At 54.8% G+C, this 27,624-nt stretch overlaps 1 protein-coding gene across 2 annotated transcripts in view; it reads left to right on the top strand.

Moving 5' to 3' along the window:
• The window catches only part of ELFN1 (extracellular leucine rich repeat and fibronectin type III domain containing 1), a 60,367-nt gene that overhangs the window by 10,415 nt on the left and 22,328 nt on the right, over window positions 1-27,624 (top strand). For both annotated transcript variants that reach the window (XM_045048074.1, XM_023246428.2), the window contains exon 2: window positions 23,841-23,994. The gene's annotated coding sequence lies outside the window, so the exon portion shown is untranslated. The remainder of the gene's footprint in view (window positions 1-23,840; window positions 23,995-27,624) is intronic.

Raw genomic sequence — 27,624 nt, forward strand, 5'->3', positions numbered from 1 at the left:
CGCCGAACCGAGTTGTACGTACCCGGATGCCAATCGCGGGCATTTGGATGGGGTACGGTTTGGGGCTGCGGTGAACTTCGGCGTAGAGCCTTTGTGTGGACGCGTGCGTTCGTTTCCCTTGGGCGGGGTCCTCGCAGTGGTCGTACGGTAAGTTCGTATTTAAATGGCTAGCAATTTGGGGCGCCTGGGTGGTGCAGTCGGTTAAGCGGCCGACTTCAGCCAGGTCACGATCTCGCGGTCCAGGAGTTCGAGCCCCGCGTCAGGCTCTGGGCTGATGGCTCAGAGCCTGGAGCCTGTTTCCGATTCTGTGTCTCCCTCTCTCTCTGCCCCTCCCCCGTTCATGCTCTGTCTCTCTCTGTTCCAAAAATAAATAAACATTGAAAAAAAAATTAAAAAAAAATTGCTAGCAATTTAAGAATTTTCTAAAGTGCCTGCACTGTGTTACGTTCCCGCAGCGATGCGTGAGGGTCGTGGTGGTCTTTCCGTTGTGGACATTCAGGCGGGCGTATCTCACTGTGGTTTCAACTGGCCTGATGATCGATGAAGTTGAACATTTCTTCATGCGTTCGTTAGGCATTCATATTCCTTTTTCGATGAAAATTTCTATTCAAATCTTTTGACCGTGTTCAGGGGTTCATTTGTCTTCCTGAGTTTCAAAACTATTCAGAATTATTGGGGGAATTCTTTATACGTTCTGGATACAAGTCATTTATCAGAAATATGATTTGCAAATACCTTATGCTAGTCTGTCTATAGCTTGCCTTTCATTTTTTTTTAAAGGTGTTTTTTAGGGCACAGGAGTTTTTATTTATAATAGAGTCTGGTTTGTGCATTGCTTTTCCTTTATGGTGTTTCTTTTACGTTTTTGGTGTTTAAGGATTTTTTGCTTAAGCCGAGGTCACAAAGATTTTCCTCTGTGCCTTTTTTGAGACGTTTTATAGTCTTGCATTTGGGTCTGTTTTTAAGCTGATGTTTGGGCACGGCATATAAGGGTCTAAGTTCAGTTCTTGGTGTATGGATACCTAATTGTCCCCGTACCATATTGCCTCAGATTTGAATATTGCCTTCTCTGTGTTAAGTTTTCTGGGGACCAGAAGGGTAAGGGTTTACTTGTGGGCTCTCACTTCTATTCCACTGATGTACTTGTCTGTTGAACCATACTGTCTTGATTACTGCAGCATTGCACTAAGTTAAAAGAATTTTTTTTAACATTTCTTCATTTCCGAGAGACACAGAGAGGCAGAATGTGAGCGGGGGAGGGGCAGAGAGAGAGAGAGAGGGAGACACAGAATCTGAAGCAGGCTCCAGGCTCTGAGCTGTCAGCACAGAGCCCGTGACCTGAGCCGAAGTCAGATGCCCAACCAACTGAGCCACCCGGGCGCCCCAATTGCGCTAAGTTTTTACAGTGTGTGGCGTAAGTCCTCCAAAGTTGTTTTTCTTCTTGAAAAATCGTTTTGGCTATTCTAACTCCTTTGTACTTCCATGTAAATTTTAGGATCAGCTCGTCAGTGTCTTAAAAAAGAAAAGAAAAGAAAAGAAAAGAAAAGAAAAGAAAAGAAAACCTGCTGGGATTTTGATGGGCTTGTGTTTAATTTGTGGATCAGTTTGGGAATATTAAGTATTCCAATCCATGAACATGGAATATCTCTCCACGAATTTAGGTCTGTAATTTCTCTTAGCAATTTTTTTTGTTTTTGTTTTCTATGTGCAAGTCTTGCTAATTAAATTTCTTTTGTTAAATTTATTCCTGGATGGTTTTTGATGCTATTGGGAATGGAATAATTTTCTTAATTTCATTTTCAGATTGTTTGTTGCTAGTACACAGGAATAAAATTGAGTTTGGTGTATTGATCTTTTATCCCACAATCTTGTTAAATTTAATTATTAGCTAGTTCCAGTAGACTTTTGTGGACTTCTTAGATTTTCTACATACAGGATCATGTCATCTGCAAATAGGAGAGTTTTATTTGCATCTTTCCTTTCAAACTAGTTTCCTTTTATTACTTTTTTTCTGTTGTTTTTTTTGTTTTTTTTTTGTGTTTTTTGCCTTACTGCACTTACCAGAGCTTCCAGAATAATGCTGAATGGCAGAGGCCACTTTGCTCCTGGCTGTAGAGGGAAAGCATTCAGTCTTTTCACTCACGGTTAAGTATGATGTTAGCTGTGGTTTTCATAGATGGCCTTTTTGGGTTGAGAAGGCCCCTTGTCCTCCTGATTTGTTATGCGTTTTTATCACGAATACGTATTCCTGGGATAAGTGCCATTTGTATAATCCTCTTTGGATGTGACTGGATTTGGTTTCTTACAGTTTGTGAAGGATTTTTGCACCTGTGTCCATGAGGGATATTGGTCTGTTATTGTCTAATGATGTCTTTGGTTTTGGCATCAGGGAAGAAGTACTCATCTCATACAATGAGTAAGGAAGTTTTTCTCCTCTTTCTTTTCTGAAAGAGTTTGTAAAATGTCAGTATTGGTTCTTTAAATATTTGACAGAATTTGCCACGAAAGCCATCTGGACCCGGGCTCTTCTCTGTGGGGATATGTTCAATTATTCATTTAAAAATGGTGTAAGTCTATTCAAATTTTCTTGAATCAGTTTTGATCATTTGTGTCTTTCTAGGAAGATGTGTATTTCATCTAAATTGTCTCATTTGTTGGAATCACGTTGTTCGTAATATTCCCTTATACCCCCTTTAATTTCTGTAGGATTGGTAGTGGTGTTTCCTCTTTAATAACTGATTTTAGTAATTTGTGTCTTCTCTCCCTTTGTGTTCTTGGTCAGTCGAGCTAAAAGTTTGTCATTTTTGTTGATTTTCTCAAACAACTGAATTTTTGTTTCATTGATTTTCCCTATTTTTTCCTGTTGTTTATTCCACCAATCTCAGCTCTAATCTTTTAAGCATTTTTTTAAATGTTTATTTTTGAGAGACAGAGCACGAGTGGAGAAGGGGCAGAGAGAGAGAGGGAGACACAGAATCCAAAACAGGCTCCAGGCTCTGAGCCGTCAGCACAGAACCCGATGCAGGGCTCGAACTCATGAACTGAACCATGAGATCATGGTCTGAGCTGAAGTCAGACACTCAACCAACTGAGCCACCCAGGTGCCCTGAAAGCTATAAATTTCAAATGAAGCTCTGCTTTTAACTGCATCTCATAGAGTTTGATACATTCTGGTTTTGTTTTAAGTAAAGACGTTTTCTAATTTCCTTTTTTTTTGACTCATGGCCTATTTAAAACTCTGTTGTTTCCTTTCCAAATATTTGAGGCATTTCTCAAGATTTATTTCTTTTGTTGATTTCTCTTCAATTCTGTTGTGATTGATGACTATGCTTTCTACGATTTCATTCATTTTAAGTTTACTGAGGTTCGCCTCATAGCCTGGCACATGTCTGCCCTGGAGAATGAACCACGTGTGTTTAAAAAGAATGTCTATTCTGCCGGATGGAATATTTTATAAACGTCAGTTTGGTCAAGTTGGTGACGGTGCTGTTCCTCTTCTGTATCTTTGCTTGTTTCCTGTCTAGTTCTGTCACTTATTGAGACTGGAGTATTGAAATCTCCAGCTATTGTCGAATTGTCTATTTCTCCTTTTAATTCTGTCGATTTTTGCTTAATGTAGCTTGGGGCCCTTTTGTTAGGGGTGTGTCCATGTGTAATTGTTACATCTTCCTGAGATATGGGCCTATCATTATGAAATGTCACTCTTTGCTCTGGCAATATTTATTTATTTTTTATTTTTATTTTTTAATATTTATTATTGAGAGACAGACACCGAGCATGAGTGGGGGAGGGGCAGAGAGAGAGGGAGACACAGAATCCGAAGCAGGCTGCGAGCTGTCAGCACAGAGCCCGAAGCGGGGCTCGAACTCACAGACCGCGAGATCATGACCTGAGCCGAAGTTGGATGCCCAACCGACTGAGCCACCCAGGCGCCCCCGGCAATATTTCTTAAAGTCTGTTTTGTCGAATGCTAATTTACCTACTCCAGCTCTGTAAGGTTACTGTTTGCATGTATTTCCCCATCTTTTAGCTTTCAACATTGTTGTATGCTTGAAGCCAAAGTGCATCACTTTTAGGTAATATATATTTGGATCTGGTTCTTTTAACCCATTCTAACAATCTCTGCCTCTTGATTGGGCTGTGTAGTCCATTTACATTTAATGTATTTTAAAAATTTGATATGGTTACTATTTTCTTACTTGTTTTCTACATGTCTCATCTTTTTTTTTTCCTTCTTTCTCCTTTGTTGCCTTCTTTTGTGTTGGGTAAATACTTTCAGTGTACGATGTAGATTCCTTTTGTTAATTTTTTAAACCATATTCCTTGGTTTTCTTAGTGGTTGTGTGGGAGTAGCAATATGCATCTTAACTCATTGCAAATAATTTTAGATTAACACTAATTTAATGATAGTGAAATATGGAAATTTTACTCCAATATAGTCCCATTATCTTCTCTGTCCTTATGCTATTGTCATATGTATTACTATATGCTAAACCCCAAGAGTCTAGTGTTACAGTTATTGCTTCATATAATCTTATGTTTTTGAAAGAAGTTAAGGAAAAAAAGCACCTTCACAGACTCTCTTTTTTATTTATTTAAGTAATCTCTATGCACAATGTAAGCCTTGACTCAACCACCCTGAAATCAAGAGCCACACACTCCTCCAACTGAGCCAGCCAGGTGCCCCTTATAGACTTTTATGTCTGTCTCCACACTTACCATTTCTGTACTCTTCCTTTCTTTCTGTGGATTTGAAGTTCCTCAGGCATTGTTTCCTTTGAGCCTACAAGGTTTCCTTTAGTATGTCTTCTGAAGGAGGTTTGCCACATTCTCCCAGTCTTTGTTTGTCTTTGAATGTCTTTAGTTTGCCTTCGGTTCTGAGGGGTAGTTTCATGGGACATGGAATTCTTGGCTGACATTTCTTCTTTCAGCCCTTTGAAAATGCTGTCCCACTGCCTTCTCACCTCCATAATTTCAGATGAGAAGTCAGCCATTAATCACACTGCCTTCACCCTGCACGTGATGAATCCCTTTTTCCCAATATCTCTTTGTCTTTCAACAGTTTGATTACGATGTGTCTAAATGTGAGAATTTTGTTTTCACTGATCTTGCATTTGTTATATTCATGCTTTGCATCGAATTTGGGAAAATTTCAGCCATTATTTCTTCAAATATTGTCTCTCTCTCTGTCCCTGTCTCTTTCTTCTCCCATCACATGGATGTTGGTGTCTCTGATGTTGTCTCACACATTGATTCGTTTTTCTTCCTTACGTTTTCTTTCTGTCTTTAAGTTGGACAATTCCATTTGATCTGCTTGAGTCGTTAACTCTTTCTTCTGCTGTCTCAAATCTGTTGTTGAGCCCCTCTCAAGAATTTTTCACTCATTATACTTTTGAATTCCAGAATTTCCATTTTAAAAATACTCTCTCCCTTCCTCGAGTTTCTCTAGTTTTGAGTCATTGTCGTCATACTTTAACTCATTAAACACAATTGTCTTTTTTAAAAACAGATTTATGATCACTGCCTCGGAGTCTTGGTCTGCTGTATGCAACATCTTGTGACACTCATTGACAATTTTTATTGACCGCTTTTTATCCTGAGTACAAGTTACCCTTTCGTATTTCTCTGTATGTTTTGCAATTTGGGGTTGAAAATGGATATTGTAGATAATATTTTAAAACAGCTCTGGATTCTAATCTCCCACCCCCTGCCCTCAAGTTGTTATTTTTGCTGGTTTTTGAGGAACTCTTCTGGACTGAAATGTTGAAATCCATTTTCCTCTGATGTGTCACTGTTGATGTTTCTGTTTTGTCCCCCTCCCCTTTAGAAATCCCTGCTTTTATATTTAATTCTGGCTTCCTGAGGATCATCTCTGTGTCTGCTTAGCTTAGTGGTCAGGCATTGATCGGTCAGAGGTTGTGTGCAAACACCTGGAGCCTGTCAGGCTTCCACCGTCTGCCAATGAATCTGCATGTGGGCTTAGGAGCACATTTTAAGGCCAGGCAGTTTCCAAGCCTGCCTGGCATTTACTTCCTGCCAGAACCTCTCATGTCTCCTCTGTGTATGTCCACAGGCTCTCAGTAAGCCAGAGATGTGTGAATTTCTTGGACCCTCTCTGCCCTGCCACGTGCTCGCGTGCTGCCCATCAGCTGGCCACACGTGGAGAGCTTACAGCCCATCACGATGGCCGTCACGTTTCATGTCTCTGTCACATTTCCAGCTAATTCCCTGGTCTGTTGCTGCCCGAGCCAGGATCACAGCCTCTGCCCGGTAGAACGTCTGGCTTTCCCCGTTCACTTGCCATGGAGATTGCCACTTCTTACGGACACCGCGGCTGCTGATCGTGAGTTTTGTGTCTTCTGCTCTGAATCATGTCAGCCTCTGGCAGTGAAGCTGCTAGTTTTCGTGGCCTGCCCTGCCCTGTGCTGCCCTGTTACGATGATGCACCAGCTGAGCTGGGAGTGGGGCGATGGGAGCAGTTTCGGGCAACACCACCCCCTTTACTCCGCATTATTCAAAGTTCACCAGTTTTTCAGGCGTACATGCCTTTGGCCAGTCTCGAGGATGTTGAAATGGTTATTTTTAATCATTTTGACTAGTTTTATAGTTGTTTCAGTGACAGGACTTGGTGACCTCTTTACGATGGCATGCCAGAAGTCCACCCTTGTGGCATTATCCTCTGAAAAGAAAACTCCGAAAAACTCCGTGAGTTGTCACCGGGTGGAACTCACGGAAGGACCATCCAGGTCAAGAAGTGAGATGTTACCTGCCTCTCACAAGCCCTTCTGCCGCCTCTGTTATCACCGTTCCTCTTTCCTCCTCAAAGGGAAACACTTTCCTGATTTTCAGTTCCATAGATGTTTTTTTTCCTATTTCTGTGCTTTATGTGAGTGGAACCACACCGTAAGTGTTCTCTTGGGACTGGCTTCTTTTGTTCAACAAAATATGTGTGAGGTCCCTCAGTGTTGGCGCTATAGACGTAGTTTATGTTAAACGTTGATTAGAGTATCTGTTGGTCTTTTCTACCACTGATGGACATTTGGGTGTTTCCAGACCTCAGGGCTTATGGGTAGTGCTGTTGTGAACATTTTGTACATGCCTTTTGGTGGACACATGCACTCATTTCTGTTGGACGGATCCCCAGCGGGGATGTTCCTGTGTGTGGTTTTAGTAGATAACGCCAAACAGTTGTCCAAAGTGGCTGTACTGATTTTGACGGGAGTGTGCCCCACCTTTTAGCCCTACTGGTGAGCATCTTTTCATAAGTAGATTGGCCATTTGGATATTCTCTCTTCTAATGTATCTGCTCAAAACCTGTACCCATTTTTTTTTTTCTACTGAAAGGTCTTTTTCTTATACATTTGTAGAAGTTCTTTTTTTGAAGGTTAAAATTTTTTTCATTCATTTATTTTTGAGAGACAGAGAGAGCACAAGTGGGGAGGGGGAGAGAGGAGACAGAATCCAAAGCAGGCTCCAGGCTCTGAGCTGTCAGCACAGAGCCTGATGCGGGGCCCAAACACACAAACCGCGAGACCATGGCCTGAGCTGAAGTCGGACGTTCAACCGACTGAGCCACCCAGACGCCCCTGGAGAAATTCTTTATATATCTATAAACACTTCCATTCTTGATTATGTAGGTTGTAAATATCTTCTCCTGCTCCATATGTTTTTATTCTTCTAGTTAGGTCTTTAAAAGAGAAGAAGTGCTTGATCTTGGTGCAGTCCAAGTCGTCCTTCGTGGTCAGTGCTTTTTGTTAGTTTATAACAAAATGTTTTCTCATCTAAAGTCCTTGAAGACTCTTCTCCATGCCACCTTCTAAAGGCTTTGCTGTTGTACATTTGACATTTAGGTTTTCTGTCCAACTGGAATGAGTTTTTTACCTATGGTGTGAGGTAGGGATCGAGTTTGAGGTCTTTCCCTGTGTTGAGCCAGCTGACCTGACATGTTTTATTAAAAAAGCCATCCTTTTTTGATGGCATTATTTAAACTTGGCTTTGGTTGATTTTTGAGGTTGCTGTAGAGTCCCATGCAGTTGTGAGAAATAATTCGGAGAGATCCCACGTAGTCTTTATCTGGTTCCTCGCTGTGATGCCACCTCGCACAACTATGGTATAGTGACAGCTAGGATATTGACAGTGATACGTCTGGATGCAGAACATTTCCATCTCCCCAGGTTCCCTCTTGTTGCCCCGGAAGAGCCACACTCAGCTCCCTCCCCTCAACCCCATCTCTGGACCTGGTAACCCCTCCTTGGTTCTCCAGTTCTATAATTTTGTCTTTTCAAGTATGCTGTAAAAATGGAATCATACAGTACATAATTTGGGGGACTGGATTTGTTTTCAACAAAACTCCCTGGAGATTGATCCAAGTTGTTGTTATTGTTTTTATCAATAGTCCCAGTATTATTATTTTTTTAAGGTTTATTTATTTTTGAAGGAGAGACAGAGCATGAATGGGGGAGGGTCAGAGAGAGAGGGAGACACAGAATCCGAAGCAGGCTCCAGGCTCCGAGCTGTCAGCACAGAGCCTGACGCGGGGCTCGAACCCACAAACCGCGAGATCATGACCTGAGCTGAAGTTGGATGCTCCACCCACTGAGCCACCCAGGCGCCCCATCCCAATATTATTTTTTAACCCAGCCTCTCTACATGGCACCCTGTGCGTGTGTACTAGGGAGTGAGTACAATTTCAAGGCTCCACAGGCTCCTAGTCATGGTTCCAGTGATATAACGTGCCCGGGAAACACAGACTCCCAGCTCAGTCCCCACAGCCAGGGGTTGCCAAGGAACCATGCATGTATTTCTGGGTGTTTGGTATAATTTGGGGATTGCAAGTTGAACCCGCTGCCCTGTGATCTGCGGAGGGGCTCATCTGGGCAGGGCCAGTCCCGCCCTTGCTGGTGGCGAGAACCTGGTGCCCACAGACCCTTGAGAAGCCGTGGGGTTGGTAGCAAGCGAAAAATATCTTGTCCCTCTATTTGTAGTCGTTTTGTTGAATCCCCTAACCAGCTGTCCGTTCACAGCTCTCTGAGCCAGCCAGTTTCCCTGGTGTGGCCCCGTCCAAAGCCTCTGCAGTCATGTGCCTGTTACAGGCAGAGAGTCTGACGTTCTTGACCAGGTTCACACGGTCCCGAGGCAGGATCACGGGGGGCTGGGGAGCTTTGCTCAAAGGTCCCTTAGCTTTTGGTTGTCTCCGCGGGATCTAGAGTCGGGGACCGGAGCTCTTGCCCGAGCAGGCCACGGTCAGTGACAGAACGGGTGCTCCCGAGCTCTTTAAGTACCTGGCATCCTGGAAGGTCATGGGTCAGGATTTGGGGACCCGGGCTCTTGCCCTGGCCCAGAACTGGCATGTTGCAGGCTTGCTACGTTCTTCATACGGCCATAAACGGACGGGTGAGTGATTGGAAGAGAATGGCCGTGTGGACGGGGCTTGGAAGAAACAGGAACAGGAAGGCCCAGCTCAAGAGATTAATGTCCTCAAGTGGCATATGGGGACCCTAAGGCCCAGAGAGGTGGCTTGCCCCAGTGCATGGAACCGGGCAGCAGCAGAACTGAGGCTTGACCCCACCCGCCTGAGTACAGGTTCAGGTTTCCTTCCACCAGTCACCCCAGAGAGGCAGGGTGTCGACCGGGGGTCAGGTCACCTCTCGTGACCTGGTAGACGGGGCGGTCTGAGCCCTGCCAGGCCCACGCAGCGGATCCAGGAGCCGAGGTCCTGGGGTTGGGGGTCTCCATCCATGGCTGCCACTAACTGCGGCCTCGGGTGAGTTACTCCTGGCAGCAAACATTTATTCTGCACCTGCTGTGTGCCTGGCCCCGTGTTGCACCCCGAGGGAACCAGAGTTGCGTAAGACTCCGTGGTCCCTGACATGAGGGGGTTTCCAGCCCTCCTCAGTGTTCTCATCTGTAAAGGGGCGGGTTTAGGGCCCACACGTCTGAAGGTTGCACTGGGCTGGGCCCCCCAGCCCCCCGGGCCGTGTCCATCCCGGCTCTGTGTCCACAAGCAGGCTGCTGGGTTGGTTGTCCGCGGGCACCGGCGGGCAGTGAGAACAGAGCGGAGGGTGTTCTGGAAACCCGTGTGGGCAGCAGCCTCGCCGGTGGCCATGTGGGCCCCGCACCCAGGACGTTTCCAGGCTGCAGCTAAAGCCTGGGCCAGGGAGCCCGGGAAATGTTTAACTTTGAAAAATGGACCTTCACAGCTCATTAGGCCTCAGCGGCGCGGCCCGGCGCCTCGGGCGGCTGGGGAAGAGGGAGACGCCACGGCATGAAATCACTGAAGTATTTAAAGGCCAATTCTGCATTCCTGACCGGCAGCGTCTGCTTGCTGAGCCCGGCAGCGCTGGGCCCCGGGACAGGCTGGTGCACGGGTGCCCAGGGCCGCCAGGATGGCCGGGGTGGTGCCGCCACCGAGGCCTCCCGCCGTCCTCCACTGCACGTGGTGACCCAGTCCCGGGTCAGGCCCTCCTGGCGTCTGCCGTTTCCTGGCTCCGTGACCTTGGACAAGCCATTTCTGACTCTAGGCCTCAGTTTCCCCACCCGCACAGTGGCTGGTGTGCCACGTGGGAGACAGGGTGAAAGCGGAGGCTGCCCGTGAGGGACAGGCAAGGGGCACCGCAGCCCCCCGAGGGGACGGGAGCCTTTGTCCTGGAGGCACGGGGGCTGCGGGCACCCACCCCCCGCAACACCCACCTTCTAATTCGCAGAGCCGGTCCCCGGGGCCCGGACTGTTCTGGCCAGGACTGGGCTCGTGGCTGCTGTGTTGAGAAGGGCTGAGGCCCCTCCCTCTGTCCTCCTGTTGGCTCACTGTCCATCCTGGGGGCCGGGCGGCTGTGCTTCTCTCTCCCCTGCTGGGCGGGAGGGCCTGTGGCCTGCAGGCAGGGGTGCGGTGGGGGGGGGCTGGGGAGGGGAGGGGGCTGGGGGTGTGTCTGAGTGGAGCTGAGGAGGAGGCAGCCAGGAGACGCCAGAGCCGATCAGCAGCGCCGACGGCCGTAATGCTCCAAACTGGGGCAGCCAGGTTGCACTGTCTTCTCGTCGTATACATCTGATGGGGAGCCTGCACCTGCCTCTGGCTGGGTGGAGGGTAGAGGGCCAGGGCTCCACCGGGCAAGGGCGTCTTCTGGACTCTTGAGGCCCTCCCGCCCCCACCCCAACCCTCACCAGCTCTGGAACTTTCCGAGGGCTCGGCGACCTTACGCAAGTGAACTCCTTTCTCCGAGCCTCTGTGTCTTTCATTGGAAATTGGGGGAAGCTTCCTGAATCCCTATCCCGGAGGTGTGGAATTGGAGGAGAGCAAAAGAAGGCCTCCTTCCTTTCCCACTGCGGGAGGGGACAGCGGTCAGGGCCTCCCCTCCGTGCTCGTGTGGACAGCTCAGCGGCGGCCACAGCGCCACGCCGACACAGACAGGTGTGCCCACACGCGCCCCGCCGGCCCGTCCCCATGGCAACCCCGGGCGCAGAGCAGGTGTCTGGGAGACCCCAATTGGTGCTGACAGGTGGGGCCCACGTGACAGGCTCCCCAGAGGCGGCCCAGCCAATCAGGGCCCCTGGGCAGAGGCTCCAGGAAGATGTGAAGTTGTACCCCTGTTCCCAGCAGATGCTGCTCACACACACACACGGGCTGTTTGTGGTCGATCCTGCTTTGGGGAGAGGGAAACTGAGGCTCCAACCGCCAGCCCAGGCCGACGCGGGCCCCGCCCACCCCCGTCTGGAAGGCGTGGGGCTCCGCCCACACGCCCCTCCGGCCCCCACCGGGGTCTCGGACCTCCCCTTGTCTTAGAGCAGGGTGCCGCCCCTGCCAGGCGACTTCCCCGTTTCCTCTGCCATTTGGCTAATTGTCCGAGACCTTTGCTGCAGGACCAGGCTGCTAGGCCCAGCTCCTCCCCATCTGCCCTGAAGTCATGAGCTCGGCTGGCAGGGTTCCCATGGCAACAGTGGTGCGTCACAGAGGCCGGGAGGATGCAGGGGGGGTGGGCCGGAGGGGGTGGGATTCCTGGCTTCTCAGTCACCCACAGGCCTGGGCTGTGACCCTGGAAGTGGGTCCTGGGTGTCCTCCAGCCGCCCGGAGCCGGGAAGCCAGGCCCCCACCCCGCACCCCCCACCCACAGGTGCACCCGCCTGCCCAGAGACAGGGACCCTTGTGGAGTGAGCACGGTCACCACCGTTGGCCGGCTGGTCCTTGGCAAGCTTACTTACACCAGCGTCGAGGGCCGCTGGCCACACCTCTCCCCCGTTGGGGTCCTGTGACTTGGCGGCTGCCCCTGTAGTGCTGGGGGCTTTGGAACCGGCCTCACTGGCACCGGCTCCAGATTCATTCCTGGAAAAAAAAACAAACAAACCCTTTCCGTCAGACTCCTGTCTCCCCGACCCCAGCGGTCTGCAAGCCGGGGTGTGGCTGCTGCCCACTGCGGGGCCCCCGGTGCTCAGGGGAGAGCCAAGTACCATAGGAGCTGGTTTGCAGGGGGGAGTAAAGTGCCGTAGGAGCTGGTTGTGCCTCTGTGCCCCGTAGCTCTTGTTTCACATCCCGAGGCGTCGTAGGTGCACAGCGCCGTGAAAGCCATGAGTCCTCCCGTGTCCTCCCGAAAGACTGTCCTCCCGTGTCCCAGCCAGGCCAGGGCTGTGACCATTGTCCTCTTGCTCACTGGGTCCACTCGCACCCTCCTGCTGACTCAGGTGCTGGGAGCCTTTGCTCCTACTCTGGTCCGGGGTAGGAGCACCGGAGCAGCCCTGTCCAGCCCCCTCCCAATGCCAGCCCCCCCCTCCCCCTTGGGGCTGCCCCCGCCAGGGTCAGGGGCCCACGCGGCAGGCAGGAGCGAGCTCACTGACACAGGCTCATGCCAGACCCTGCCCAGAGGCAGAGGAGTGGACACAGACCCCTGCTCATGGCCCCGGCTTGTAGACCTGGCCTGGTCGTGGCTTCGCTGATCCCCAGTCATTCACCCCAAACATCCCCTCGGCAAATCTAGCTGGGCCCCCCCGTGCCAGGCCCAGGGGCCTGCGTGACAAAGGCCGTGCCCTGGTGGAGTGTGCACTTACTGAGCTCCTGCTGTGTGCTAAGGCCTGTGCTGGCGCGGACCCTGGGGCGCGGCCGTGGGGGAGACGGATGTGATTCCCATCCGTAGGGAGTTGACAGTCAGTGGGGGTGATGTGAGGGAGCACAGAAGAGGGAGCCCGGGCGGGGGATCTGCTTATAACCATTGGGTGGCTTCCTTAGGTAGGACAGCCTGGGAAGGCTTCTTGGAAGAGGTGGCATTGAGCTGACTGGTCCAGGCCGGTGTTCAAGGCTGAGCCCCCTGCCACTCAGGTGGAGACCCTGGGGAACCACTGCTCTCTGTGACCTGGGCTCGCTGGCAGGGGTGGGGAGAATGCGCTGGAAGCTAGGGATGGCCCTCTTCCCGGGGCACAGAGGAGAGGAGCCCCCACCGTTCTTGGCAGGAAAGATGGTGTCCAGCCAGACTCCAGAGGGGGCAGGGGCAGGGTCGCGCGCCCATATTGCCACGCGCAGAAGGCAGATGAGCCTGAGACCGTGGCCCGGCTGCTGGGCTGGGGCGGGGCGTGTAGGACGGAGCCCCTGCTGCCTTCCACGAGCTGGAATGCGGCCCCAAGGTGGGCCTGGGGTAATTGTTCCTGTCCCCGCTGGCCTTCCGGCTTCTCGGGGGACCGTTTTCTCATCTGTCGAGAGGGTTCACGGCGAGAAAGGGCAGCCGGTGGACCCCAGGACGTGTGTGTGATCGGCATCTGCCAAATTCACTCTCTTCCCCCGTGACCTCGGGCCCTTTTCAGGGGTGTCCCCCACCCCCACCTGTTCTTCTGGGAGCATGTTCGTGCGGTGTTTATCCCCAGCAGATCACCTGTGGATCTGGGAACGGGGTGCCGGAAGCAACCCGTGGGCCTCCCCACCAGGCGCCACGTCCCGCAGGGAGGCGGCCTGCCTAATGGGGGCTGCTGGGCAGGGTGACCAGTGGGGATCGCAGCGAGCTGTCCCCTGCTCCTCGGTTTCCACGCCTGTAGAGTGGGTCTAAAAACAGGCCTCACCTCCTAGAGAAGTAAGGCCTGGAAGGTAGTCAGGGCCCCATGAGCTCACAGACAACTGCCCTCATCGCCGTCGGCACTGGAGGTCAGCTCGAGGCAGTGGGAAGAGACACGGGCACCCAGGCTGGTTGGACGCGGGCTGGGGGCCAGGCTTCCCGCAAGCACCGGCCTGGATGGCCTTTAGGGAGGAGCAGTTGGCAGCGAGGGGGCACGGCTGCCTTCCGAACCTGCCTCTGACCGGTATTTTCCAGGGCACCCCGTACAGCTGTCCCTGGCTCTTCTGGATGTCTCACGTCTGTCTGCGCGCCTTTTTCTGTCACGCCCGCGATGCAACATCTCACCGAAGTTTAGCTAATTAGAGTCCGAGGGAACCTCAGCCTCATTTCAGCACGCAAGCAGATCCCAAGCCTCATTTTCTTATTTCTAATAAGCGCGTATCAGATTTACGGCTCTTACATCCCCCTCGTGAGGTGCGTGCCTCCTGGAGATCCCTGCCTCCATTTTGCCGCAGTCCCCCCGCCTCCCCGGCTGCACCCCCGAGCTCTGTCTGACTCTGCTCAGCAGACTGGCACGACAGGTCCTGTCGGGAGGAAGGCCGGGCTGCAGGGCCGGGCGGGGGTCCGCCCGCCGTCCTGGACCACAGTGTGCCAGTCAGCGCACACGCGTGGATTTCTCTTCTGGCCAGGCATTTAAGCGTGTATCATGGCCTGTTCCTGATTTTTTGATTTTGAAAGCTGTCTCCGGATGTCTTCACCGAAGAAGGTGCGGAGAGGCTGCCGGGGGCAGGAGGAGGCCATGGATCGCCACCCAGGGCTGAGCGCGTCGGCTCCTTAGAGAATTTCCTTCTGGTCTTTGTTCCCTCTGAGATGAGAGTTGGCTACAGAGTTGGTATCAGTTATGCTCAAAAAAAAAAAAAATAAAAGCTTGTAAGAAATTGACGTGTAGCCTACATACAGAAAAGTTCGGAAACCCCAGGTTACCGCTCGGTGCGTTTCTGACGTGGTCTGGCCAGTACCGGGGTCCAGAGGAGGCAGGACGGCGCCCCGGGGCCTTCTCAGGCCTGCCTGGGCCAGTCCCCTCCCAGAGCAGTCAGTGTGGACCCTTCTGTCGCTGTGGGTCTGTCCATCTTTGCACGCTCGTGTGAGCGGACTCATAGGTCACGCGCTCTTTATGTCTGGCCTCTCGTGCTGAACATTTTGCTGGTGAGATTCACTTGCCCTTGGTGTTGGACGCGACAGTTTTCCTGTCCTCCCCGCCGAATGCCATTCCTGCTATGGAGACACCCCGTCCGCGCCCCCCTTCTCCCGCTGGTAGACCTCCAGGCCGCGTGAGTTTGGGCTGCTCTGAACCGTGTTGTTAAGAGCACCCCCGACCGTGTGTTTACTGGATTTGTGTTTGTGTCTCCGTCTGGGAACGGACTTGCTGGGTCCGATCGCTCGCTGATCTTGAGCGATTTCCAAGTTGCAGAGTATTCATCAACATCACCAAAATGACGGTGCAGTATTCCGTGAGGGTGTGCTATAATTGATGTAGTCATTCTCTCCCTTCGTGTTCTCTTCTATATTAAGTGGCTGTGGAGATCTTTGGCCATATATCTGTTCTCCTCTTTGGGGTTATTTCCTTATGATTGGTTCTTGGGAGGAAGCCTCCTGGCTCAAGGTCACGGGCTTTCCTCCCACACCCCCGTGATTTTGTACGGTTGCGAGACGTAACTCACGGTACGTGCAGGATAATACAGAAAAACCATGGATGAGGAACGGAAGGAAGAAACCATCGAGCGGACGAATGAGTGACCACGGTCGAGGTTAAGACATGGTCCAGGGAGCCGGCACGGGTTCTCCTCCTCCCTGATCACAGCCCTGTTTTCCTTCCCGAGCGAGGCAGCTCGCATCCCCAAACAACTGCTCCTGGGTCAGCCTGTGTTTGACCTTCATAGAAATGTACCCGACCATCGCACACGTCGTCTCCTCTGGCCTCGTGCTGTCGACCGACGCCGTTTGGGGTCTGCCCACCGTCATGAGGTGCTCCTGGTACATCTTCGCTCGGTCCCAGAACTGGATCAGGGTCGTTTCCGGGGTGGGGCTGGGATGCACCTGTCCGGATCCCTTCCGGTGTGCGTGTGCGTAAGGTTTACACCCGGGAGAGGGGTCGCCCCTGGCGGTGCGTGCGGCTTCGCACCGCGTCGTGTCCCAGCGCGGTGGTAAACCTCACACCAGAGCAGAGGATGATGGCGATCCCTTCCGTAACACAAGGTGCCCTTCCGCTTTTGAAGCTTTCCTCCATGAGAAGCTGAGCGTCTCTTGTGGTTTGGGTTCCCGGTCATTAGGATGCCCTCGTCTGTGAAATGCCTTTTCAGGACCTCTCCCCGTTTCATTACCGAGGCATCTCCCGTCTGCGTGAACCGGTAGGAGCTCACGGGTTCCTGGTGAGACAGCATTCTCTCTGCAAGTAGAAAGATGTCCACCTTTCCACATTCGTGGCTTGCGTTCTTCCTCTTTCATGGTATATTTTGAAGGGCAGAGATTCTTTTACATAGTACGGTTTATCAACACGTTCTCAGGTGAGTGGGAAACAACCCTTCCCTGCGTCCGGGGCATCAATCTATTTTTTTATGCTATCCTTCTAAAATATGCAAGTCCTTCTTTTCCCAGTTAGGTCCGTAATCAACCTGGAATCCATTTTGTGTGTGGCGTGAGGTAGGGGTTGGGGTAGGGGTTCCCCCCCCTCCCCGTACGCAAATCCAACTTCTCGGCAAATTCTCCATTCCTTCCCTTGCCTCCTTTGTCCTATCAAGGGCTAATTCCTAGGTCAGTTTCTGAGTTTTCTGTTCTGATCCCTGGGTTCGTTTGTTCGATCTCGTAGCAAGACCACACTGGATCAGTTACTGCAGCTGCGTGATAAATTATAACTATCGGATAGAGTAAACCCCCCCCCCCCCCACTCAGCCTGGTTATTTACGGCCATAACTCAGAGTCAGCTTCTCAAGTTCCGTGCAAAGAAAAAAATCTGCTGGGAGTTTGATTGCAATTGCAGGGAATCTATAGATCAATTTGCAGTGTTGACTTTTTAATAAATGTTTATTTTCTGCTTACTGCAGATGTATACAAATCCCGTCCATGTTTGTGTATGGATTTCATATTCAGCACTCTAAGTAAGCTCTCTTATCCATTACTGTATTTATGCGTTCTTTGGGATTTTTTTTTTATGCGCACAATTATACCACCTGTGAATAACTACAGTTTTGTTTCCTCCTTTCTGAAGTGTATCATTTTTATTTCTTTTTCCTGCCTTACTAATGGCTGAGACCACTAGCGGAGCGTTGAACAGAGGTGATGGTAACTGGCATCCCTGTGCTGTTCCCGATCTCGAAGGAAAAGTTCTAGTTTACCATTTGGCGAGCTGTCTGCTGCAAGCTATGCTCATTTTGAGAGCTTTTGATCCGTATTGCCAAAGGACTTTCCAAAAGAACTCTGCCAGTCTCACCATGACCTTGCCAGCACTGGGTATTATCTTTAGAGGGTTTTTTGTTTGTTTGTTTGTTTGTTTGTTTTTTGGGGAGGGTGTTTTTGTTTTTAGATAGTTGTTTCTTTAATGAGCCTAAATGGTGTCTGACTGCATTTTTTAATTTGCATTTCCCTGATTATGCAAGAGGCTGAGCATTGCCCCACGTATTTGTTAACCACCTGTATTTTCTCCTGTGTGTCTGTTCCTCTATCCATTTGTTTATGCATTGTTGGTGGTTCCCTAATTAATTGGAACGCGTCCTTTACATAACGAAGACAGGTATCAGTGCCCTGTCACGTTTGCTACACATAGTTCCCCCTGTATGTTGTATATCTTTTAATTTTTGTTGTTTTCTTATGCTCCTTTTCCTTGTTTTATATGGTCAAATCTTCTCTTCTTTCACAATTTATTCTATTCCTCTGGAACCTGGAAAGCCTGTCTCCCTCCTGAGGACTGATAAGTATTGAATTCTGTTTTCATCTAGCTTTTTTTTTTTTATGGCTTAATATTTCATATTTAACTGTTTACTCCATCTGGAATTTGTGGGGCTGTGGGGTGTGAAGCTAGGAGTTAATTGCTCCTCACAGTTTACCGGGGGAAGGGGCCTCATTTGCACTTCCAAGTCTCAGGGCTCTGGCTTTCCCACGACGTCGCTGCCGCGGAGGCTGAGTGGGAAGAGATTAAAGGGAGGAGGGAAGAGGAACCGTGTGCAGCCGGCACTGGGATTGCGAAGCGAAGCCGTAATCACCACTGGGACAGTCCTGTTAGCCGCCGCTGCCCGACTTTCAGGCAAAAGCAGAGGCTGTTAGCCCAGTTTAGCAATATCCTAGGGCAAGTCTCCGAATGCATTTGGGACTCAGTTTCCTCATCTGCAAAATGGGGTTACTCATGACACCTGTCAAGTCACGCATTGGAGCCCACCCTGCAAACAGCAAGAGGTCAGACACAGCCGGCACGGACCCTGGCTTCTCTGTGTGACCTGGGGCGGATGACGTCACTTCTCTGAGCCTCAGTTTCTCCGTGAGGAGGGGGCGCCTGTGTGGTCTCCGGGTCGGGTCCTGGCCCAGCTGGGATGTGGGAAGGAGAGCAGGACAGGAAGGGAAGGGCATGTGGGGCCACCTCCTTCTCCCAGCCTGACGGGGTGGGGGTCGCGCCCCTCCCCCCAGCCCCCCAGCAGCGCCCACAGAAACAGCGCCCACCATGCACACTCAGTCACACACAGCCAGCCACGTGCACGGATCACAGACACACGCAACACCAGACACGCACTCAGATACACAAACACACACCCAGAAACAGGCACACGTGGACCCAGCACGTATGGTCAGGCACACACGGACCCGTGAGTCAGAAACACACACAGTCTAATGCACCATCAACACCGACACGCAGAGACAATAGACCCAGCGCGCGCGCACACACACGCACGCGCGCACACGCGCCACGCACGCACGCACGCACGCATCCAACTGGCAGAGCTGTGTGCCAAGCCACAGCTGGTCTTCGGCTCTCCTGCCCTCCCCCTACATCTCAGCACCCGGCCCCCCCCCCCCCCCCGCAGCCCCTCCCAGCCTGTCTGAGCGGCTCCCACACCTGTGGGTCTCACCTGCCCTGGCCCAGCACCTGTCGGGCCTGGCCCCCCCAGCTCCTGCCACCTGGGGCGGAGCGAGACCCTAGGCCACACCCCTTCCCCACTGGGCATTCTTTCTTTGGACCCGCCTGGCAGGGCTGTGACCTGGGGCGGAGCGAGACCCTAGGCCACACCCCCTCCCCACTGGGCATTCTTTGGACCCGCCTGGCAGGGCTGTGACCTGGGGCGGAGTGAGATCCTAGGCCACACAGCTTATGCACCCCAGAGGCGGCCCCCTCCATGTGGTCCGCGCATGTTCACGGGTGTCACGCAGGCCTGGGACCAGCATGGGACCTGCCACCTGGAGCCTTGCGAGGGCTGGCCTAGGAGGGGTCCAGCAGCCACAGTCAAGACCCTTTGGCATGGAGCTTACCCTGACGCCTCCCCACCACCCTGTGGGCAGAGGGGAGAGGTGGGGGGTGGGAGGGCCGGAGCAAGGTCACTGGGGGGCAGAGGTGAGCTCAGAACCTGATGTGGGGCACGCACGCCCTCAGGTTGCCCCAGGAAGACTCCATCCACCATAGAACCCGCGGAGGGGTCTGCTTGGGATTCTAAGCAAGACCCCTGCGCACCTTGGGGTGGTTTGGCCTGCCTGCCTGCCGACCTCCTCCACTTGCCACGCGGTTCTGGCTCCGCTCTGAGTTGGACGAGTCCCACCCACCCATTCCTCCTCCGTGGGGTCAGTGCTGGCCCCCCGGGCTCACAGTAGGCGCCTGACTAATGCTGCTGAGTAGACAGGGGACTTGAGCGGGTGCATCCCGATTGCTGAGGGCCCACGTGCGCCAGGCCGTGGGCTCTGCCACTGAGGGAAGAAGACTGGCTGTGCCCTCCAAGGCTCAAGGTCAGCCCGGGCCTGCTGGAATTCTTGGTCCGGGCAAGGGCAGGCATGCCTGTCCCATCAGGGTGTTTGGGAGGTGACATTGGGCTTGGGCCATGAATGGTAAGGATCTAGTCGTGGGTAGATCTGGGAGGAAGCCTTCCATGCAAGGAGATACCTATGCAAAGGTCCTGAGGTGGCCACATGCTGGGGGGGGGGTGGGGAATGTGTTGGAGAAACAAAGCCTGGAGGAGCGTAGGGGGGCATCTGCAGTGCCCCGCGGCACCCAGCAGCACCCCCAATTCCCAGGTGGGGGCCTGGCTCCTTAGAGGGGAGGCCGGGCCAGGTAGTGGGGAAAGGCAGACCGAGGACAGCATCGTCCTGCCCGGGGTCCTCCCCTGCTCAGCTCCGGTGGGCGGTGGGCGGGCGGGATGGGGACTGGGGACCCCGCGGGTTGGGCAGGCACAGCTGTGGGGAGGCCAGGCTGCTGACATCAGCAGGAGCCCCTCCTCCTCACCTCGCTAAACAATCATTGCACAAAATATGCAAATAGTATAATTACTGTTATTTGTTTTGCTGATATAAGTGTTTGAAATGCAAATGTCAAGTTTGGGCCCAGTCGCTTTCCCCACCCCTCACCCTGACGTTCGCAAGTCTACGCTGAGCCCTGGAAGGCGGAGGAGGATGTGGGGCACCCCTCCCACCTCCTCCTCCAGAGGCCGCTGCCTCTGCATCCTCAGGGGCCCTGGGTGTGTGTGTGGGGCTGCCGGGACCCCTCCCCGACGGCGCACAGGGGAGGGAGGCCTCGTATCCACTCCCTCCCCGCTGTGTGATCTGGGGCCGGTTCTGCTTGGCGTCTCGGAACCTCGGTTTACCTGTCTTTGTAATGGGATCCACTCTGGCCCTGACGCAGTTCGACTGATGGGTTTGGGCCTCAGTTTTCCATCCACAGATTCCTGCGTGGGTATGCGCCCGTCTATAACCTGGGGACTTATGGCTCCCGGAGGGTTTTGGGGGGGCCCTAGTGCACCCCCAGATGCAAGGTGTGTGTGTGTGCATTTTGCGGGGTGGGTCCTCGCCTTTGGCCCCTCCAGCCCAGGTGGTCTCAGAGGCTTTGGGTCCCCAAGGCCTGAGTTCAGACAAGCCTGGGCTGTGACCCAGCGTGAGGTGCTCATCATCCTCCCGATTCTGCAGAGGGGAAACTGAGGCGCGGCCTTCCAGGGCTCCTCCTCTCTGGCCTCCTGCAGCCTGCGCCACCCAGAACCTCCCCTAACCCACCTGCACCTGACAGCCCCCAGGGCCGGGGTCTCCCCGTGTGTCTCCTGAACCCCAGTTGCCTCAGAAGCCACGGATCCCCTGTGGGTGAGGTGTTCGCACCCGTGGATTTCCAGAAGCAGTGCCACGCTAATGCTCTCCAACCAGCTCGCTTCCTGTAAGAACTCAGCCCGAGGCCTCTTGCCAGGCCCTGCGGGCCGACGGGAGCTCGTGGCTGGTGCCAGGACTGGCACCAGAGAGATGCCCTGGTGGGCAGATTGGGGCAAGCGGAGGTGGGATCCTGAGGTAGGCGGGTCAGGGTGCAGGGGCTGCATACCAGCCTGGAGGCCCCCGTGCGGCTCAGCCCCTCCGGGCCCTGTGCGGGCGGCTGCGGGGCAGCGTGCTGGGTGCTGGGTGCCGGGTTGCAGCTCAGGTCCAGGCAGAGCGGACGTGCGGATGCCTGAGGCCGGTGTGCCTGTGAGGAGAGTGTGTGTGCGTGCACAGGCGTGCATGCGCGTGTACGTGTGTGTGAGCATGCACGTGTGAGCTGTGGGTCCGCAGGGCATGCTGGTGGCAGTGAAAGCTCCAGGCCAGGCACCTGGCACTCAGGTCTCAGAACACAGACCACTCACCGGCTGAGAGGGACCTGGGAGCTCCCTGTGGGGTGGCCTAGCTTCTGCTCGCGTGCGCGGTGGCCCGGGCTCACATTCCCCCTCCGGACGGCCTTGCTGAACCCAGGCCCTGGCCCTGCGTGGGGCCAGCGGAGACTGCAGCCCGCCCCGTGGTTCTGAGGCTGTTTCCTGTGTGACTTGGGACTCTGCAGAGCGGGGCTGGGTATACAGTGGGCACTCAGCGAGCACGCATTCTCGCTTCTCTGGGGCTTCGCTAGGTGAGGCACTGGGCTGCGTAGCTGGGGCTGCGAGGACCCTGGAGAGGACAAAAGTCGCTGGCCAGTGGATGCTCCAGGAGGCGGCCAGCGTGCACAGAGGCCGGGGGTGGGGTGGGAAGGAGGCGTCCTGGCCCCTGGGCTGTGGGTTCAGCCTGGAAGCTTCCTCCAGGGCCGGCGGGCCCGAGCTTCTGAGCTCCTTCTTTTTATCCCAATTACCTTTTCCAAGACAGGTTTGGCCTTGTTAGCATATTCAAATGCAGCCCATTATTATTTCAATTAGCTGTTAGGTAATTAGCTCTAATGGATGAGCATTCCCCCACCTCCCCACGTATTTTTTGGTTATTTACATCCGCTTCTAAGCCACAATTTCAGGTAATTACGTGCCACTCACTCATCCGCTTGCACACGCGCTCCCACAGGTTCCTTCTCGCCTTTCAATCCCGCTCCCGGCCCAGGAGCCTGGGGGGTTTTGGGGGTGTGTGCAGACCGGGGGCGGGGGGAAGGGGGGGAACCACCCTGGCTCCTGCCCAGGCCCTCCTGAGGGTCACCGCTCAGCCTGTAGGGCCTCAGGGTGCGCTAGCTTGCTTCTAGAACCCCCTCGTCCGGAAGGTGCCATTGCCTCTGGGCACCCCTCTGTGCCCCCTAGTGGTGCCCCCCCCGTGCCCCCTAGTGGCGGTCCCCCTCCATGGCCCCTAGTGGAGCCCCCCCTCCGTGCCCCCTAGTGGCGCCCCCATGCCCCCTAGTGGCGCCCCCCTCCATGCCCCCTAGTGGCGCCCCCCTCCGTGCCCCCTAGTGGCGCTCCCCATGCCCCCTAGTGGCGCCCCCCCTCCGTGCCCCCTAGTGGTGCTCCCCATGCCCCCTAGTGGCGCCCCCTTTGCCCCCTAGTGGTGCCCCCCCTCCGTGCCCCCTAGCAGTGTCCCCCTCCCCAGCTGGACTACAAGCCTTCTTTAACACACGTGGAGTGTGGTGGCATCGTGGCCCCAGGCTTTGCCCCGACGCTGCACCTTTGTGTGTGTCCTGGCAAGAAGATACCCTCTCAGCCTCGGTTTCCCTGTCTGCAAAACGGGGACCAAATGAGTGGAGAGTGTGGGCGAATGGGGTGGTGCATCCAGGTGCTCAGCAAGCACCCTGTTCATTGTCACTGGGGTTGATCCGGTGACGGAAGGCAGGAATGAATGAGTGATCCAGCCCCCGGGGCAGGTGAGGAGGCCCGGCTGTGGGCAGATGGCCCATTATGGCAGTCACAGCGCGGGTGTGCTTCCCGGCTGGTCCCTCCTGAGTGGTGGCCTGGTCTGGACTCCCTGCCCTCCGCTCCCAGCAGGGATGCTCTGGGGTGGAGGTGGGGGTCTGCAGGGAGGGGCCTGCCTGGGAGGGAGCACTGGACGTGCCCGGGGGTCTTTGCTCAGCCTGCCTCCGTCGGGGCGGCCAAGGGAATCAGAGCCAGTCTCCCCCAACACCTGGGCCACGGGGTGGGGGGCAGCTGTGACCCAGCCGCCCCCCGCCCCCGCCGTCCGTCCGTCCGTCCGTCGTCCGTCCGTCCGTCGTCCGTCTGTCCATCCATGCTCTGCCTGCGGGTTCTTCTCCCCTCACTGGTGTGGCCTCATCGTGTATGGGGGAGTCCCGGCCTCCCGTGGAGGTCTGTGCAGTCAGCACAGAGTGATGGTGTCCCCGTGGCTCCTGCACCTGCTCACCACTGTCCCCGTTCTGTCTCGATGCAGTGGCAGCTGCCCTGGTGACTGGCCTACACTTCGCCTGGACCCATATCGTCCCCCCGGCCGTGGAGTGAGGAGGAGGTCCGCATGAGCCCCGCGGGAAGGACCCCACCAGCCTGCACTGGGACGCGCCAGGTCACGGGCGGGCCCTGACCCGAAGGTAAGGGGGGGTGCTCTCAGCGCGGGGGAGGGCCAGTGCATGCTGGCCTGGAGACAGACAGGGTCAGATCTGCCGGAAGCAGGCGTCGCCGGTCGCAGGTGCCGCCCCTCGGCCGGAGAGCGTGGGCAGAGGAGGCCTGAGCCACCTCCGGGTTGGAGCAGAGGAGCTGGGGGCTTGGGGCTCGGGGCCTGCCCGCCGTCCTCCCCGGATGCGTCCAGTGCTCTCCCGCCATTTTATGGGAACGGGCGTGTTACAGTGCGTTTGCGTTGTGCAGCGTGTGAAGGATGCAGCGTGTGTGAATACCGACGGATACCGTGTATTTGAAAAACAGGTTATTTTTTTAATGTTTATTTTTTGAGAGGTTGGGCTGGGGGAGAGAATCCCAAGCAGGCTCCACGCTGTCAGCCCAGATCCTGACGCGGGGCTCGACCCCAAGAATAGTGAGATCATGACCTGAGCGGAAATCAAGAGTCGGAGGCTTAGCCGACTGAGCCCCCCACCCCAGGTGCTCCCCAAAATGGGTTCTTACCTGGGAAAATGATCCAAGATGCTGAATCGAATGCCTAGGGCTTTGAGGCTGCTACCCCAGTGGCACCGTGGCCGTCCTGCTGACCCGGCTGTGCTGCGTCCGCTGGGGGCTTGGCTTCCTTGGTGCTGTCAGAAACCAGATACCCCCTGCGCCTCGGGGTTCGCCAGGCCGTGGGCACGTCGCGCAGTCCTGGGACTGATGTGCAGGTTTTCCGGCGCTGGTGCTGGTGCCTGGAGGTGGCCCGGCCCGTGGAGCTAGCTTGTCCTGTCTCATGTGACCAGCAGTGGGTGAAGACTCCAGACACTGAAAAGTGGGCTTCGGGGTCTCGGGTTCTGCAATACATCGCTCGCCTGCTGTGTTCCGGCATTGAGGAATTCTGTGGATTGGGTTTATTTAAAGTGACTTTGGTGCTTAGGCTCTGTGGGTTCTAACAGACCACGAGAGGAGGCATCCGGGCCTTCATTAAATGAAGGAGCAGAGACTCCTTCTAGAACCTCCAAAGGCATGCCCTTTCCTGCTGGTGGTCGCGTGGCTCCCCAGCCTTCTCCGAGGCTTCTGGGAGGGGACCGTGGAGGGGGTCCACCTTGAGAAAAAGGGCAGGGCGAGCAGTGGGGGAGGGAGCCCTGAGGTGGGGCAAGCCCCGGTGAGGTTCAGGGCCAGAGCAGGGGGCGTGTGGGAGGCGGGGCGAGAGGGCTGAGTGGGGCCACCAGGCGGGTTGGGCCGCCTGGTCACTGTTCCTCCAGCCGTCTCTTGAGTGCCTGCTGTTTGCCAGGCCTGGGCACCGTCCCTCTAGGAACGCCTAGAAGGAGGGTAGGGTGTGAGGATGTGCGTCCATTCCCCGCCGCGGCCGCGTCCCTCCAGCTGACCTGAAGAAAGTCTGGGGTGGGGGGCTGAGTTCTGACCCTGTCACCACCATTCACTCCAGGGGACAGTGCCCAGCACCTGCCCCTCCGTAGACCTCGGTTTCCCTGTCTGAAACATGGGCGTGTCCCCAAGGACTGTCCTGACGCGTGTCCCCTGTGGCGAAGGGTTGCTGAGAGGGCGGGGTGGGTGGTCTGGGGTCAGGGTCCGCTCTAACCACACCAGTACCTTGAGATGCTTGGCCGCGCTGATCTCAGACCCGGGCCGTGGCCGTGGGGGCCGGAGATGGCACGGGCCAGCCAGAGCAGGCCTTTGGCCGAGACCCCTGGCAACGGCCTTGTGCCTTCCCACCTCAGCCCTTGTGTGGAACACCGTCTCCCCAGTCCGTCTGTCCTGGGGGTGACTTTGGTGCCCGCCAGACCTCATCCTGCTGACGTTTGGATGTAACATCTTGGAAAAGTCACTTACCATCTCCGACCCCCCGTTTATCATCTGTAAAGTGGAGGTGGCAACCTCTTGTGTGAGGGGAGCCTTCACTGGGATGTGCGAATTATTTGTATACAGTAGGCACTCAAGAAACGGTGCTGGGTGTTGCCCCCTTCTGAGTATATGGGACGGAGGGTCTCTGGTTCATCACATCCTGTGAATGCTTGTTCTGTCCCTCCTGCCAGAGGCACCCGCCCTTCGCAGCCCACGCCGAGCTCAGGCTCACCCAAACCGGTCCAGGCTCCCCGCGGCCTCGGCCCCGAGTCGCCCCGAGACCCACACGTCTCCGTCTTGTCTCGCACTCACTCCAGGCTGCGTGTTCCGCTCCGTCAGCCTCCCGAGCCTGGCAGGTTGCAGATGCTGGATGAACGAATGGGTCGATGTTTCCCAGCCCGGGCCACCTCAGAAGGCAGGTGGCAGAGCAGATGGCCTGGGGCTCCTGCAGGGTCTGGCAGAGGAGCCCGGACACCTCACTGGTTCCCCAGGAACGTGGGTGCGGGGCGCATTGTTCCCGAGATCCCTTACAGACAGAACATTTTGTCATGCAGCGAGTTGAACTTTCCAGTTCTATTCCTGCCTCCCTCCTCCTCCGTTTCCTGGTCCTAAGGCCTCGTCCCTAGAAGTTGCTTTTACTGAAGCAATGACTAAGAGGCCAGAAGGAACCTTCTATGTGCTCTGATGACCCCAGGTGCCCCGCTGGCCCCGGCCCAGCCCTTGGCCTGTCCTGGGTTCAGCACCGGGGACAGAGCCACAGCCAGCCTCGCTGGGCCTGTGGGCGCGGCGGGAGGCCTGTCGGGGAGACAGGGGTCTGGGGGTCGGGAGAGCGGGAGCCCAGCCCCCTCTGTAAGGCCCCTCCCCAGGCCTCAGTTGTCTTCCCTGGGGAGTAGGGGTGATACTCTTCCCGGTGAGGCCGGCAGGACCTACCTGTGACTTGCCCAAGGCCACCGACCTTCCCCTCCTGCGCATCCCGCCCCTCCCCCGGCCTTCCAGCAGCTCCCTCACCAGGCGCCCCTCCCCCACCTCTCCCGGAGCGGAGTTATTTATCTGCCTGATGGTGACAGGCGGCAGTGACTGGAGTTAGAGCTGCTGTCCAGAGATCAGCTGGCGCGGCAGAGCAAACAGCCCGAGCTAATTAGCAAAAGGTCACTCCAGCTGCTGGAGCCCCTGCTTTTGAAGTTGGCCCTCACAAGGCGGGCTGGAAGGAGCCCGGGACTTTGAGTTAGTGGCTTGGTTACCAGGACAGCTTCAAACCGCTGCGCACTGCTCGTCGCCTGATTGCCCAGCCCACGACTCCGAGGCTTCGCCTAGAGATTCCCGGCGCCGGGGGGTCGGTCCAGCCACCCACTCGCTGCCCCGGGCTGGACGGATGACAGACTCAGCCCCCATCCGGCATCGGAGGGCTGGCCCTAACCTTCCCGGCCTCCCCCACCTTGCCGGGGGTGGGGGGGGCACACTGTCCCCAGCAGCGGAAGGGCAAAGCGCAGGGCTGGGTAGTAGCCACCCACATACCCCCACATTCCCTGTGAGTGTGTTCTTACCGTTTCTCTTTAAGTAAATTCACTTTTAAAAAACTTAAATACATTTATTTAAAAGGGAAATTTTATAGCACTACTACAAATGGAAAACAAGCCTCCTTTGCCATAAATAGAATTCATAATCATAAAAATAAATTCAGTGGAAACAAAACAATGTTATTAAATTCTAGCTGGATGCTGTAGCCCAGGGGAGGCTCGGAGCCCAAGGCCTGCTATTGC

The sequence above is a fragment of the Felis catus genome, chromosome E3 (genome assembly GCF_018350175.1).
Source record: "Felis catus isolate Fca126 chromosome E3, F.catus_Fca126_mat1.0, whole genome shotgun sequence".
Classification (NCBI taxonomy): domain Eukaryota; kingdom Metazoa; phylum Chordata; class Mammalia; order Carnivora; family Felidae; genus Felis; species Felis catus.